Genomic DNA, 14,510 nt, shown 5'->3' with positions numbered 1-14,510 from the left:
TAAACCAGCAACGCAAGACCCCCCCCCCCCAGCCTCTCCTTCTCTCTCTGTGTAACTCTGATTTTCAAATAAATAAATCTTTAAAAAAAGTCACATCTTCCTGTTGAATTGTTCCCTTAATCATTATATACTGCTCTTCTTTGTCTCTTTTAATAGTTTTTGAGTTAAAATCTATTTTATCTGATATTAAGATGGCTATACCAGCTCTTTTTTGGTTTCTATTAGCATGGAATATCTTTTTTCAGCCATTCACTTTCAGTCTGCATGTATCTTTGTTGGTAAGAAGTGTTTCTTGTAGGCAGCAAATAGATGGATTTTGGTTTTTAATACATTCAGCCCATCTATCTTTTAACTGGAGAGTTGAGGCTATTTACATTCAAGGTGGCTATTGATAAGTACCCATTTGGCCCTGCCCTTTTTCCAGAAATATTCTTATTGTTTAATTGGAATTTCCTTTGCACTTTTACCCAGAGACTTTCTGCGTTCACCTTCTTTCATAGTGATGACCCTGTTTCTGTGTGTAGCACATCCTTAAGTATCTTTTGTAAGACTGGATGGGTGGTGACAAATTCTTTCAATTTCTGTTTGTTATGGAAGGTCTTTATTTCAGCTTCATTCATAAATGAAGAGCTTTGCAGGGTATGGTATTCTAGCTTGACAGTTTTCTTAAGATTTGGAATATATCTTGAGATTCTCTCCTAACCTGTTGGGTTTCTGATGAGAAGTCAGCTGTGAGTCTATTTGGAGATCCTCTGAAAGTAGTCTGGTATTTCTCTCATGCACATTTTACAATCTTTATGTTTTACTGTGAAGAGTTTGACTACAATGTGTTGTGGTACAGATTTGTTCTGGTCATGTCTATTAGAAATTCTATGTTATTCCTGCACGTGTATGTCCCCTTTCTCCAAATTAGGGAAGTTTTCTGTAATTATTTCACTAAAAAGGCCTTTTAAACCATTCATTTTTTTATTTTTAAAAAAATTTTTTTATTTGACAGGTAGAGTTATAGACAGTGAGAGAGAGAGAGAGACAGAGAGAGAGACAGAGAGAAAGGACTGCCTTCCGTTGGTTCACTCCCCAAATGGCCACTATGGCCAGTGCTGCACCGATCCAAAGCCAGGAGCCAGGTGCCTCTTCCTGGTCTCCCATGTGGGTGCAGGCACCCAAGCACTTGGGCCATCCTCCACTGCCCTCCCAGGCCACAGCAGAGCTGGACTGGAAGAGGAGCAACCAGGACTAGAACCCAGTGCCATATGAGATGCCAGTGCCGCAGCTGGAGGATTAACCAAGTGAGCCACGGCGCTGGCCCCCTTTTTAAACCATTCTTTTCATGCCTCTGGAACTCCTTAGACCCATATGTTGATGGTATCCCCTAAGTCCCCAACATGCTTTTTAATTTCTTCTTCTTCTTCTTTGTTTTTGTTTTTTGGTCTGAATGTAAAATTTTCAAAGATTTTTCTTTTAACACAGATATTCTTTCTTCTGCCTCACTGGTTCTGTTAAGGCTTTCTGCCACATTTTTTATTTTATGTAGAGCATTCTTCATATCAAATATTTCATTTTGACTTCTCTTCAAAATTTCAATTTCATTGGAAAAAATTTCATTCATGCTACGTATGGATTTTTTTAATTTGTGGATTTGCTTCTGATTACTTTTAAGTAATCCTACAATCAATTTTTTGAATTCCATTCCAACATTTCTTCAATCTCTTTATCTTCACATTCTGGTACTGAAGTGTTGTGTTCCCTTGGGGTCATCAAATTATCTTTCTTATTCTTGTTTCTTGAATTGGTGCATTTATTTTTAGGCATTTGTGGAGATATTTGTTGGCATTTTCCTCCTGTGATAGCTTTTACCTTTGGACTATTCCTCTGTGGCTTAGTAGAGTGTCCGTTCTTTCAGCAAATACCCAGAGGCATGTGCTGCGTGTGGCCAGGGAACTCTGTTCAGTGCTCCAGGGTGAGGGGAGTATCCAAGGTGACACCCAAGTTGGGCAAGTTCAATCTCCTCTTTATTTTTTTAATCAGAGAGGAGGTTTGATCAGCTCTGCTGGTATAGTCTCATGTTCATCTCCTCTCCTCCAAGGAGACTAATGCCTGGGCACTAGCCCTAGTGGATACAATATTCCTCCATGCTGCCACAAGAACTACACAAAGGATACAGACTATCCTCAGTGTGAGCACAGATCCTGCAGCAATGACCCTCACCAGGGCATCAGAGATCTCCAAGCATGTGGAGCCACCCACAGTAACTGCCCATAGACCCTGCCACACCCTGGGCCTGCCCATGCAGCCACAGTGTTTTCACAATCCCAGCACACAAGGCTCCCACAGTCTTGAACACCCAGCTCCCCTGCCAATTCTCCTAGCCAGACTCAGTTGTCTCCTCTCAGCTGCTTTCTGGGCGTGCAGACATAAGCTGGTACAGCTGTTAGGTATGTCCACAATGCCACCCACCACCTCTTGGCTAGTTACAAGATGCCAGTGCTGTGTGGTCAGGGAGAGAGAAAAATGCCCTCTTTTTTTCCCTCTAGGTTGGCAGGTACACACAGGGCTCCAAGACAGACTCATGCCAGCCTCTTCCCACAGTTTTACTGCCAGTGGCTTGGGCTGCCGCAGGCTGGTCTCACCTAACTCCCCAAAGCTTGTGCTGAGGCTCTCAGGTGCTGGGGTCCTGAGTTGTGCGTGTTCACACCCTCCACACAGTTCCACAATGTCCCTTTTATTTACTCGGAGTTTCCTCTGCCGTTTTCTCCCTAACTCTTCCCTGAGACTGCAGTCTCTCCATTTATTTATTTTTTTAAGAAAGCCCCCTCCCTAATCTGCCATCTTAGAATCCTCAGTAACAGGATTTTAAAGTTTGACTACCTGTCAGAAATATCAGGCATCTTACTTTATAACAAATGACCAATAATTATGTTAAGAATTATATAACTTAAAAGAAAAAAAGTGAAGTTAACTAGAAAATTGTCATGCACTGATTCTGAGCATCCTGATCAAAGGTCACAACTGTCATCCTCCTGACTGTTATGGAACTAACACAATTATTATTTTTGCTCAGAGCAAGCTATTCTTACCAATTTTCAAAATTTGCATGACATTTAAGTGCTTTGGAAATTGGTGACCTGCTTAAGAGTTGGGTATCGGCCGGCACCCAGCTCAATAGGCTAATCCTCCACCCCACCAGCACCCCAGGTTCTAGTCCTGGTCAGGGCACCGGATTCTGTCCCGGTTGCCCCTCTTCCAGGCCAGCTCTCTGCTGTGGCCCGGGAAGGCAGTGGAGGATGGCCCAAGTGCTTGGGCCCTGCACCCCTTGGGAGACCGGGAGAAGTACCTGGCTTTTGGATTTGGATCAACGTGGTGCGCCAGCCGCAGCACGGCGGCTGCGGCGGCCATTGGAGGGTGAACCAACGGCAAAGGAAGACCTTTCTCTCTGTCTCTCTCACTGTCCACTCTGCCTGTCAAAAAAAAAAAAAAAAAAAAGAGTTGGGTATCTTCCACCTGCTATTCTTCTCTACTCTGGGCTCTGAGGAGTTGACCTTTGTAAACCAACTAAATGGGGTCCCTTGATCTTGAACTTCTGTTTGGGTGGAAGTAGCAACAGCCACCAGCAGGAAATCATGAGGGGGATAGAGGATGGGTCAGAGTATCCTCCCAGCTCCTTAATGGCTGGGTTGCCACAGAATAGCTGGGTCTCTTTACCAAACCAAAGGCCACCAATCCTCTTGGATGGCTTTATCAGAGCCCACTTTCTTAAGGTTTTGGTAATTGCCCCAACCCTCTACTCTCCCAGGAACAGAAGAGATGATGGCTTCATGCCACTGCTAAGGATAAAATAACAGATCACTCTTGCCATTGCTTTCCCTTAACACTGCATACACCTTGCAAATGACCCCAGTGTTACTTTCTCCTTGCTTATCCTGTCTGAATTTGCTCATCTGTTTCCTGCTTCGACCCTCAGTCATACACAGTCCTACATACTTCTAAGGATTCAAAAGACACAAGCCTATAGCCCAAAACAATTTATATCAAGCCTATAGCCCCAAAACAATTATATCCTAGCCAGTGGGAAAAACTGCACTGTGAGCAACATGCCATGAGCATGGACATCACTGTTTCTGATTTGGAGCACGACTCAATATGAGGTATAAACAGAAACTGAAAACCATTTGTCACTTTTCCCCCGGGATGAGTTAAGAGCACTCTACTTGGAAGTAACCTCCACATAGTAAGGATAACTAAGTAGGGCCTCATCTGGCTTATCCCCATTCTGTTTGTGTGAAAATACACACACACACACACACATATATATATACACAAGGCATTTACTTAATCATTTGATGTACATATATTTAAAATTGCATTTAATATATATTTTATATATGTATCTATATATCATCATATACATTACAAGGTGAATCAATAGCATAATTTAAGAAAAGTAAATTGTGCCTATTCTTCTTTTTTTTATTTTTTGACAGGCAGAGTGGACAGTGAGAGAGACAGAGAGAAAGGTCTTCCTTTTGCCGTTGGTTCACCCTCCAATGGCCGCCGCGTCCGGCACACTGCGCTGATCTGATAGCAGGAGCCAGGTACTTATCCTGGTCTCCCATGGGGTGCAGGGCCCAAGCACTTGGGCCATCCTCCACTGCCTTCCCGGGCCACAGCAGAGAGCTGGCCTGGAAGAGGGGCAACCGGGACAGAATCCGGCACCCCAACCGGGACTAGAACCCAGTATGCTGGCACCACAAGGCGGAGGATTAGCCTAGTGAGCTGTGGCGCCGGCCCTATTATTCTTATATAACCAACCCAGAGCAACAAACTAGAATGAAGTATTCTTTATATGGTACCAGGGGTAGGAAATGGAGGTGATATTGGACTAGAGGGTGGTAGGCTCAGCAAGCAAAGAGGAGTCAAAGAGGAAAGGACACCATGCCATTAGCCTGGCCCTGGCCACAAATCATTTCATACACCACAAAAGACTTCCATTCCTTGTAACCTTGCATGCCAGGATAAACCACGAACAACAGGAATTTCCTAAAAGCCCTAACAGGAAATCCTCAAACCTTTGCATCCAGAGATAAGCCACAAAAACAAGAACATCCTGTTTTCTTTACCAAAAGACAGAATGCTATGTTCCAACCCAGTCTCAGCTGTTAACTGCTGTGCTATGAAGAGTTGCCACGTCATCTGTGCTGTAAATTCCTCTGACTGCACTTGATAGCCCATGACATCTGAAAGCCTGATTTTCTAAAACTGCTAGTAAAAATGCATCCCTAGGCTTGCATCTGTCAGTGAATTTCATTTTGGTAAGTTCCTGAACAGGCAGTGGTTGGTACTGACTTTCTTAGGAAGTCCTGAGGGTAGATGCACCCGAGACTGTTTAACGGATGGGTAGGAGGCAGATACAGTCAGAAAGGCCCCAACCTTGACTTAAGGTTCTGCTATCCTGAAATTCTGAATAATTTTCTAAAGGACTCCACAAGTTATAGCCCTGGTCCAGGAGGCACCATTATAGGCTCTCCTAGCCACCAAAACAGATTAGACAGAGTAGATCTTGGGAGTCTGACAGTCCTTTTTAATTGGAAAAGCTCTTCCCCTATCTATACAATTAGACCTCAATTCTATTTCTAGTTTTTTAAAGACATTTCCATATTGTTTTCCACAGTGGCTGCACTAATGCACATTCCCAAGAGTCTGTAACATTTCCCTTTCTCCACACCCTCGCCAGCACTTGCTGCTCTCCATCTTTTTAATAAGCCATTCTGACAGGGGTGAGGTGGTATCTCATGATGATTTTGACCTGTATGTCCCTGATGGCTAGTGATACTGACCATTTTTTCATATATTTGTATTTTTTCTTTTGAGAACCATCTGTGCATGTCCTTTGTCCACTTCTGAGCTATACTGATTGCTTTTCAGTGTTGACTATTTTAAGTTCCTTGTATATTCTGGATAATCCTTTGTTGGATAAGTAGTTTGCATATGTTTTTCCTATTCTTCAGATATCTCTTTAATCTAGTAATTGTATCCTTTGCAATATATAATCCCATTTGCCTAGTTCTGCTTTTGAGGTCTTATCCAAAAAACCACTGCCTACATCAACATCTCCAAGTGTTTCCCCTATGTTTTCTTCCAGTACTTTGACAGTTCAGGTGTTATATTTAGGTCTTTAATCCACCTTGAGTTAATTTTCAAATATGGTAAGAGAGAGGGATCTACTTTCATTTTTCTACATACATCCAGTTTTTCCAGCACCATTTATTGAAAAGATTATCCTTTCTTCAATGTATTTTCTTGCCATCTATGAAACAAATCATTTAGCAATATGTACATTGATTGATTTATGGTTTCTCTGTTTTCCTCCACTAATCTGTCAGTTTTTATACCAGTACCATGCTGTTTTAATTACTGTAGTTTTGAAGTATGCTTTGAAGTCAGATATTATGATGCCTCTTCCTTATTCTGCTTTTTTCTTATTGTTCAGGATCACTTTCGCTATTCTGGGTTATTTGTGGTTCCATATAAATTCGGAGATTTTTTCTAGTTCTGTGTGGACTGTTACTGGTATCGTGATGAACACTGTATTGAATCTACAGATTGTTTTAGGTAATATAGACATTTTGACAATTTTTTTTTTTTTTGACAGGCAGAGTGGACAGTGAGAAAGAGAGACAGAGAGAGAAAGGTCTTCCTTTGCCGCTGGTTCACCCTCCAATGGCCGCCGCTGCAGCCGGCGCACCGCGCTGATCCTGGCAGGAGCCAGGAGCCAGGTGCTTTTCCTGGTCTCCCATGGGGTGCAGGGCCCAAGCACCTGGGCCATCCTCCACTGCACTCCCTGGCCATAGCAGAGAGCTGGCCTGGAAGAGGGGCAACCGGGACAGAATCCGGCGCCCCAACCGGGACTAGAACCCGGTTTGCCGGCGCCGCAAGGTGGAGGATTAGCCTATTGAGCCACGGCGCCGGCTCCATTTTGACAATATTAATTCTTCCAACCCATGAACTTGGAACATCTTTCCATTTGCATATGTTTATCCGTTATGATTTCTTTCATTTATTTTATAATTTTCATTGTAGATTTCTTTCAGTTCTTTGTTTAAATGATCTAGTAATCCTACTTTTGGGTTATGATTTCTTTCAATTATTTTAAAATTTTCATTGTAGATTTCTTTCAGTTCTTTGTTTAAATGATCTAGCAATCCTATTTTTGGGTACATCTCAAAAAGACATGGAATCAGGGCCGGTGCCATGGCTCACTTGGTTAATCCTCCGCCTGTGGCACAGGCATCCCATATGGGCACCAGGTTCTAGTCTTGGTTGCTCCTCCTCCAGTCCAACTCTCTGTTGTGGCCTGGGAGGGCAGTGGAGGATGGCCCAAGTGCTTGGGCCCTGCACCCACATAGGAGACCAGGAGGAAGCACCTGGCTCCTGGCTTCGGATCGGCGTGGTGCGCCAGCCATTGCAGCCATTTGGGGGGTGAACCAACAGAAGGAAGACCTTTCTCTCTGTCTCTCTCTCTTGCTCTCTAACTCTGCCTGTCAAATAAAAAAATTTTAAAAAGACATGGAATCATTATTATCAAAGAGATATTTGCTACACCATGTTCATCACAGACTTTTCACAAAGTCTAAGATACGAAATCAACTAAGTTGATCTAGTTCTTAACTAGATGAATGGATAAAGAAAATGTGATATATATATATATATACACACATACATATAGACACATACACACACACACACACAATGGACTATTACTCAACCATAAAGAATGAAATCCTGCCATTCTCAGCAAAATGGATGGATCTGGAGGACATGATGTTAAATGAAATAAGCCAGACATAGAAAAACAAATACTATGTTTTCCCTCATTTGCATGGAAGCTAAAAAAAAATCTGAACGCAGAAGCTGGGAGGGACAGGAAAGGGTAGAGAGCATTTGGATAAAGGAAACCAAATCAGAGTTAAATCGAATAACTTCCCAGTGTTACACAGCATAGTGGGGTGACTACAGTTCACAATAACCTAGTTATATATTTTATAAGCAAACTAAAGACAGGAGTTCCAAGGATCCAATCATAAAGTAAGGTCAAAGCAGAAATGTTGATGACCCTGAGCTAAGCAATGCACATTACACACATGTATTGAAAAGCTGCACTGCAGCCCACAAATGTGTATACAATAAAAAAATTCTAAAAGAACATTAGAAGACATTTTAAGATTTTTAACTACCCACAGAGTAAGTTAACTCAATTAAATGTACTTTTTACATGAAAATAAATGACTCCAAGCTTCTTTGATGTTTATGATATCAGGCAAATATTTACATTTGACACCTAGAAGCTGCATAAATGATAGTTCTGAATTGTTCTATTTCACCTTCTGTGAAGTACACATACACCCTCAAGCAAGATTTCTTTCTCAATACTGTAAACAACAGAGGAGGACTTAGGCAAAGGGGAGGGATGGTCAATGGAATACAGGCACAGACTAAGTTCAGATTCTCTTGAGCTTTCTTTTCAGAGAATGTCCCAGGAAGCCTACCTTATAAGCTTGTACTTGGAAGGGTGCTGGGTACCAAACCACAACCAAGACAAGATTCCAGCCCCAAACACAAGGACATGTGCAGGTGCCAGCTCAAAGAAACCAATTTGTCTCCTTATAATACTAAAGTCTTCCAGAAACCATTTTCTAATCAAGGGATGTATGGCGAAGTATGCCAAATTTCTGCACCTGCACAATCCTGAGCCTTGCCTCTATATTCAATGACCTCAGGACTCTTAAGGAGTATGTATAGCCTCAGCTATCAAGATCATGCTGCCTCCTAGAGCAGGAAGGTACAGCTTTGGGAACTAACCTGTGTACTCGTTGTCTGTTGGTTGCAGCAAGTCTTTTAAATTCAGAATCCCTTAGCAAGAATGTTTGTTAGCCATACTCACCAGCAAGAACCCATTTGCTTCAGTAACAACATGTGTGTGAACAGAAGGAGCAATTTATTTCATCAAGTGTTTACTATAATGAGGGTTCGGCTACTTACATTTTCACTTCCTCAATTCCCATTCATCCCTTCCATTAACTGCTTCCAACAAGACCTCAAAGACCCTCAACAACGTTTCACTTTCAAGTCATGTCCTTCACAACCTCTGCTGCTTGTAGAAATTAACAATTCTTATCACTAGTTCATCTTCTGCAGTACTCCACATCCTGGCTTTGTCCTGGCTTTTTCCTTGATTGCCATCCAATAAATGTGTCCCTCAGCTGGTTCTCCAGTGTCTTGTTCTCTCTCTACAAATATACCTATTGATGAAGTCATTCATTTCTATACCTTCAGTGTTCACCAATATGCTTATAACTCCTGCTAAGAATATTTGACTTTCGGCTGGCGCTGTGACTCACTAGGCTAATCCTCGGCCTGCGGAACTGACATCCCATAGGGACACCAGGTACTAGTCCCGGTTGTTCCTCTTCCAGTCCAGCTCTCTGCTGTGGCCCAGGAAGGCAGTGGAGGATGGCTCAAGTACTTGGGTCCCTGCACCCGCCAAGGGAGACCAGGAAGAAGTACCTGGCTCCTGGCCTCGGATTGGTGCAGCACCGGCCATGGCGGCCATTTGGGGAGTGAACCAACAGAAGGCAGACCTTTCTCTCTCTCTCTCACTGTCTATAACTTTCTGTCTCTCTAAAATATATATATATATATATATATATATATATATATATATTTAACTTTCAGGGTATGTTGGTGGCAACAAACAGAAAATTCACCTCCAGGGGTTTGATCAACAACGGGAATGCATTGTTACCACAGGCATACAGCTGGTATCACGCTCAGGTTTTTCTCAATCAGGATGCCTGCAGCTGTTTTGTAATTCTCATACTCTGCCTTTCTGTTTAACTCCACTGAGCACGACAATTCTGAGAAAATGGAGTGCTGCTTCAGAAAGCACTGTTCCAAGACCAAGGAAGCTTCTTACCCCCAAATCTCCAGCAAAACATTTAATGGATCCCCTGCCCAGGACCTTATTCTATTGTTTGTTTAGATATGCCTTTTATTTAGAATTAATGAACAGGTCAGAACCAGGATTTAAAACACACACACACACACACAAAGAATGAGCGCTCCCTTTGGGTAACAGCTGAACAGTGTGTTTTGTAAGGTGGGAACCGGGAAACAGAACAGAACAAACTTCCACGGATGGGTTAACACTAGGTTATGTTTTTGTAAGGATTCCAGGTACACTGGAATCTCCTGTTTTCAGGGTTAGATATGGCGCATCTGAGATCTACCTGTGTCCCTAAAGTCTGTTTATGGGGCACTGGATTAGCCTGGTCGGGGGGCTGGGTGCGGGAGCTCAGATCCCGGCAATGGCCCCCCGAACCCAGGCGTGGAAGGCGGCCCTGACCCTTCAGAAGGCAGGACTGCTATTTTCCTCAGAACTCGGTTAGCCTTCGGCACTGGGGCCCACGGTAGTGGCGCCCCCAAGCTGGAGCGCACCCCACTCTTCCCTGTTCATCCGGGACGCGACCTGACTGAGTTAATTGCAGCAGGCTGCAGCGAAGCCGCCCCGACCTGAGTTAAATGCAGCAGGCTGTTCTGCACGCCCCGTCCTTGCCGGGACCCCGGCCGTCTCTGTGGTACCCGGCACCGGCACACGCGGACGCCGGCTCGGCACTTACCACACGGCCACGGCGCTCCCCACGCGAAGGCGGAGGGCCAAAGTGCTCAGGTGCCCACACGCAGGCTCGGATCCTCCACGACCCCCGAGGACGAGGGGTGACGACCCCCGGAACACACCCCGCCCAGGCCGCCCGCTCCCGTCTGACGCCGCGCGCGTGCTGGGGCGCAGCAGCAGACGCCAACGCGCAGGCGTGCGGAAACGGCGCGTCACGTGCCAGCGCTTGAGCCAATCGTATGGCTCGCTCGTCCCCGACTCCGCCCCTGCAATGGTCACGGATTCGCTTTCTTCGGGGACCACGTCGGAGCTTCGTGGCTGTGATAAACCAGGGCAGAGGAGCGTAGCAGGCGACTGCAGCATGCCTCGGATCTACCTGATTCAGTGGCGAGAGTCCCCGAGTCAGACGTTCTCAGCACCTCACAACCTGGGGGGCAGGCTTCTAGTACGACCGACGGGCCCCCAAGTCCCTAGGAAATAATTGTAAAAACAATTCAAAGACTTGCCCTACATCACGAGGGCCCACTCACCTTTGTGGTTTTTTGTTTTTTTGTTTTTGTTTTTGTAAGATTTTATTTATTTGTTTGAAAGGCAGAGTTACAGAGAGGCAGAGAGAGAGAGGGAGAGATCTTTCATCCGCTGGTTCACTCCTCAAATGGCTCAAGGGCCAGAGCTGCAGCGATTCGAAGCCAGGAGCCTCTTGCAGGACTCCCACGCGGGTGCAGGGGCCCAAGGACTTGGGCCATCTTTTACTGCTTTCCCAGGCCCTAGCAGAGCTGGATCGGAAGAGGAGCAGCAGGGTCTCGAACCAGTGCCCAAATGGGATGCCAGCACAGCCGTCAGAGGTTTTACCCCTGTGCCACAGCACAGGCCCCACCTTTGATCTTTAAAATACTGTTAACACACCACATACAGGCATCAGGCCGCTTATACAACAGTGGTCCCATAAAATTATAAGGAGCTGAACTCTGGCCTCAGAATAAGCCCTTAAGGCATTCGGATCTGGCTAAAAAGCCCATGAGAGTTTTGTAGGCATAGAAAGCTAAGACACTGTGGCAAAAATAAATGACCTAAATGAAAGATCTCTGTGAGTAAGATCCCAGCAGAAAGAACGGGCCTTCAAAGAAGGAGTTACCTTTCTCTGAAGGGAGGAGAGAACTTCCATTTGACTATGGCCTTATCTAAATAAGGTCGGAGTTTGTGAACTCAAGAGGCTTCCATAGCCTTGGGAGCTCACGACAAGAGCCTCGGGTGATGACTGACTTCACAAATAAGAGGGTCAATTGTTAAATCAACAACTGGAGTCACTGTACACTTGCTCCCCATGTAGGATCTGTCCTTAATGTGTTGTACTATGCGAATTAACGGTAAAACTAGTACTCAAACAGTACTCTATACTTTGTGTGTCTATGTGGGTGCAGTCTGTTGAAATCTTTACTTAGTATATACTAAGTTGATCATCTGTATATAAAGATAGTTGAAAATGAATCTTGATGAAGAATGGGATGGGAAAGGGAGTGGGAGATGGGATGGTTGTGGGTGGGAGGGAGGTTATGGGGGGAAAAGCCGCTGTGATCCAAAAGTTGTACTTTGGAAATTTATTTTTATTAAATAAAAGTTGAGAAAAAAAAAAGATTATAAGGAGCTGAAAGTTCCTGTAGCTGGTAACAACATCATACTCATAGTAAAGTTCTAGCACAATGCATTTCTTTCATATTCATGCTAATGCGTTGTAAACATACCCAGAAACCGACAGGCATTCAAAAGTATAACAAATACAACTACCTACAGTACAATAGTTGGTAATGAGAATACACAAATGTGTTCCAGGTTTATGTACTTTGGTTTTTAGGTTTTAATTTATTTGAAAGGTGGAGTGAAAGAGAAATAGAGCCAGTCTTCCATCTGCTGGTTCACTCCCCAAATGGCCAGACAGCAGGGGCTGATCCAGACTATAGCCAGGAGCCAGGAACTCTGTTCTGATCTACCATGTGGGTGGCAGGGGCCCAAGCACTTGGGCCATCTTCTGCTTATTTCCCGTGCCATAGCAGAGAGCTGGATTGGAAGAGGGGCAGCCAGGACTTGAACCGGTGTCCATATGGGATGCTGGCACTTCAGGCCAGGGTGTTAACCTGCTGTGCCACACCGCCGGCCCCTATTCTGGTTTTTTTTTTTCCACACAGGCTTTCAACTGGTATCATTTTTAGTATTTTGTAAAGTATTGAAACCAGAACCAGCACACAGATATAGATTACTAGCATTGCAAGCAGTAACTCAACCTGCTGTCCCACAACACTGGCCCTCTATACTTTTTTAAAAAATCACAGAGTGTGCTCCTTCTGCTTGTTTAAAAAAATTCACTGGCCAGCGCCACGGCTCACTAGGCTAATCCTCTACCTTGCGGCGCCGGCACACCGGGTTCTAGTCCCGGTCGGGGCGCCGGATTCTGTCCTGGTTGCCCCTCTTCCAGGCCAGCTCTCTGCTGTGGCCAGGGAGTGCAGTGGAGGATGGCCCAGGTGCTTGGGCCCTGCACCCCATGGGAGACCAGGAGAAGCACCTGGCTCCTGCCGTCGGATCAGCGCGGTGCACCGGCCACAGCGCACCTGCCACAGCGGCCATTGGAGGGTGAACCAACGGCAAAAGGAAGACCTTTCTCTCTGTCTCTCTCTCTCACTGTCCACTCTGCCTGTCAAAAAATAAAAATAAAAAAAAATTCACTGTAAAATAGTGCACCATATTATCCCAGCAGTAGCCTCATCCACCTCATGCTCACAGCATCTCTTGATTGCATCATAGGCCTTTTCATGTGATTCATCCTCGCTATGTAGGTTTCTGCCAGTGCATTCTGTGATAGTCTCAAACCAATGCAATTGCCTAACATCTCATTTCTCAGAACATATCCCCATCATTACGCAACACATGACTACAACTGGCTAGAAACAACTAGGACTTTTGTTATCTTGCCTTGTGATACCGTTTTTTGTTGTTGTTTTCTAGTTTTTTTTTTTTTTTTAAGGAAAGAAGAATAACAGCTGTGCCAAGTTCTTTGACTATCTTGAATCCAAACGCCAAACATTTCATAACAGTTGGGCAGTGACCTTCACTCTACTGGTTTTGAAGAATTGAGAGGTCAATTGAAAGACCTACAGGGACAGCTGTGCAACACTTAACAAATAGGAAGGGCCAAGAAGTCCTGTTCTCATCTGCTCTGTCAAGGGCTTCCACAGTCTTTTTTTTTTTTTTTTTTTAAGATTCATCTATCTCTTTGAAAGGCAGAATTACAGAGGGAAAGAAGAAGAGAGAGAGGGCTTCAAGCCGCTGGTTCACTCCCCAGATGGCCCCAATAGCCAGAACCAAAACCAGGAGCCAGAAGCTGATCCAAAACCAGGAGCCAGAAGCTTCCTCTGGGTCTCCCACCCACATGCAGGGGCCCAAGGATTTGGGCCATCTTCTACTGCTTTCGCAGGCCACAGAAAGAGAGCTGGATTGGAAGTGAAACAGCTGGGTCTCGAACCAGTGCCCTTATGGGATGCCGGCACTGCAGGCGGCAGCTTTACCCACTACGCCACAGCACCAGCACCTTCCATAGTCTTGTAAGCTCTAATCAGCTTTGAGAGCAACAAGTATTCTTCCCAAAAATTACTGTGTTCATTAATAAATATGTGGACAGTCCTATCACTGCTATTCAATATATTCTCTTTCTTAAAAAGATTTATTTATTTATTTTAAAGGGAGTGTGAATAAGAAAGAGAGATAGCTTTCTTTTGCTGTTTCACTCGCTAAATGGCCACAGTGAACAGGGCTGGTCCAGGCTGAAGCCAGGAACCTGGAGTTCCATCCA

Source organism: Oryctolagus cuniculus, chromosome 9 (assembly GCF_964237555.1).
Source record: "Oryctolagus cuniculus chromosome 9, mOryCun1.1, whole genome shotgun sequence".
Classification (NCBI taxonomy): Eukaryota; Metazoa; Chordata; class Mammalia; order Lagomorpha; family Leporidae; genus Oryctolagus; species Oryctolagus cuniculus.
This window is presented reverse-complemented; position numbering follows the sequence as displayed.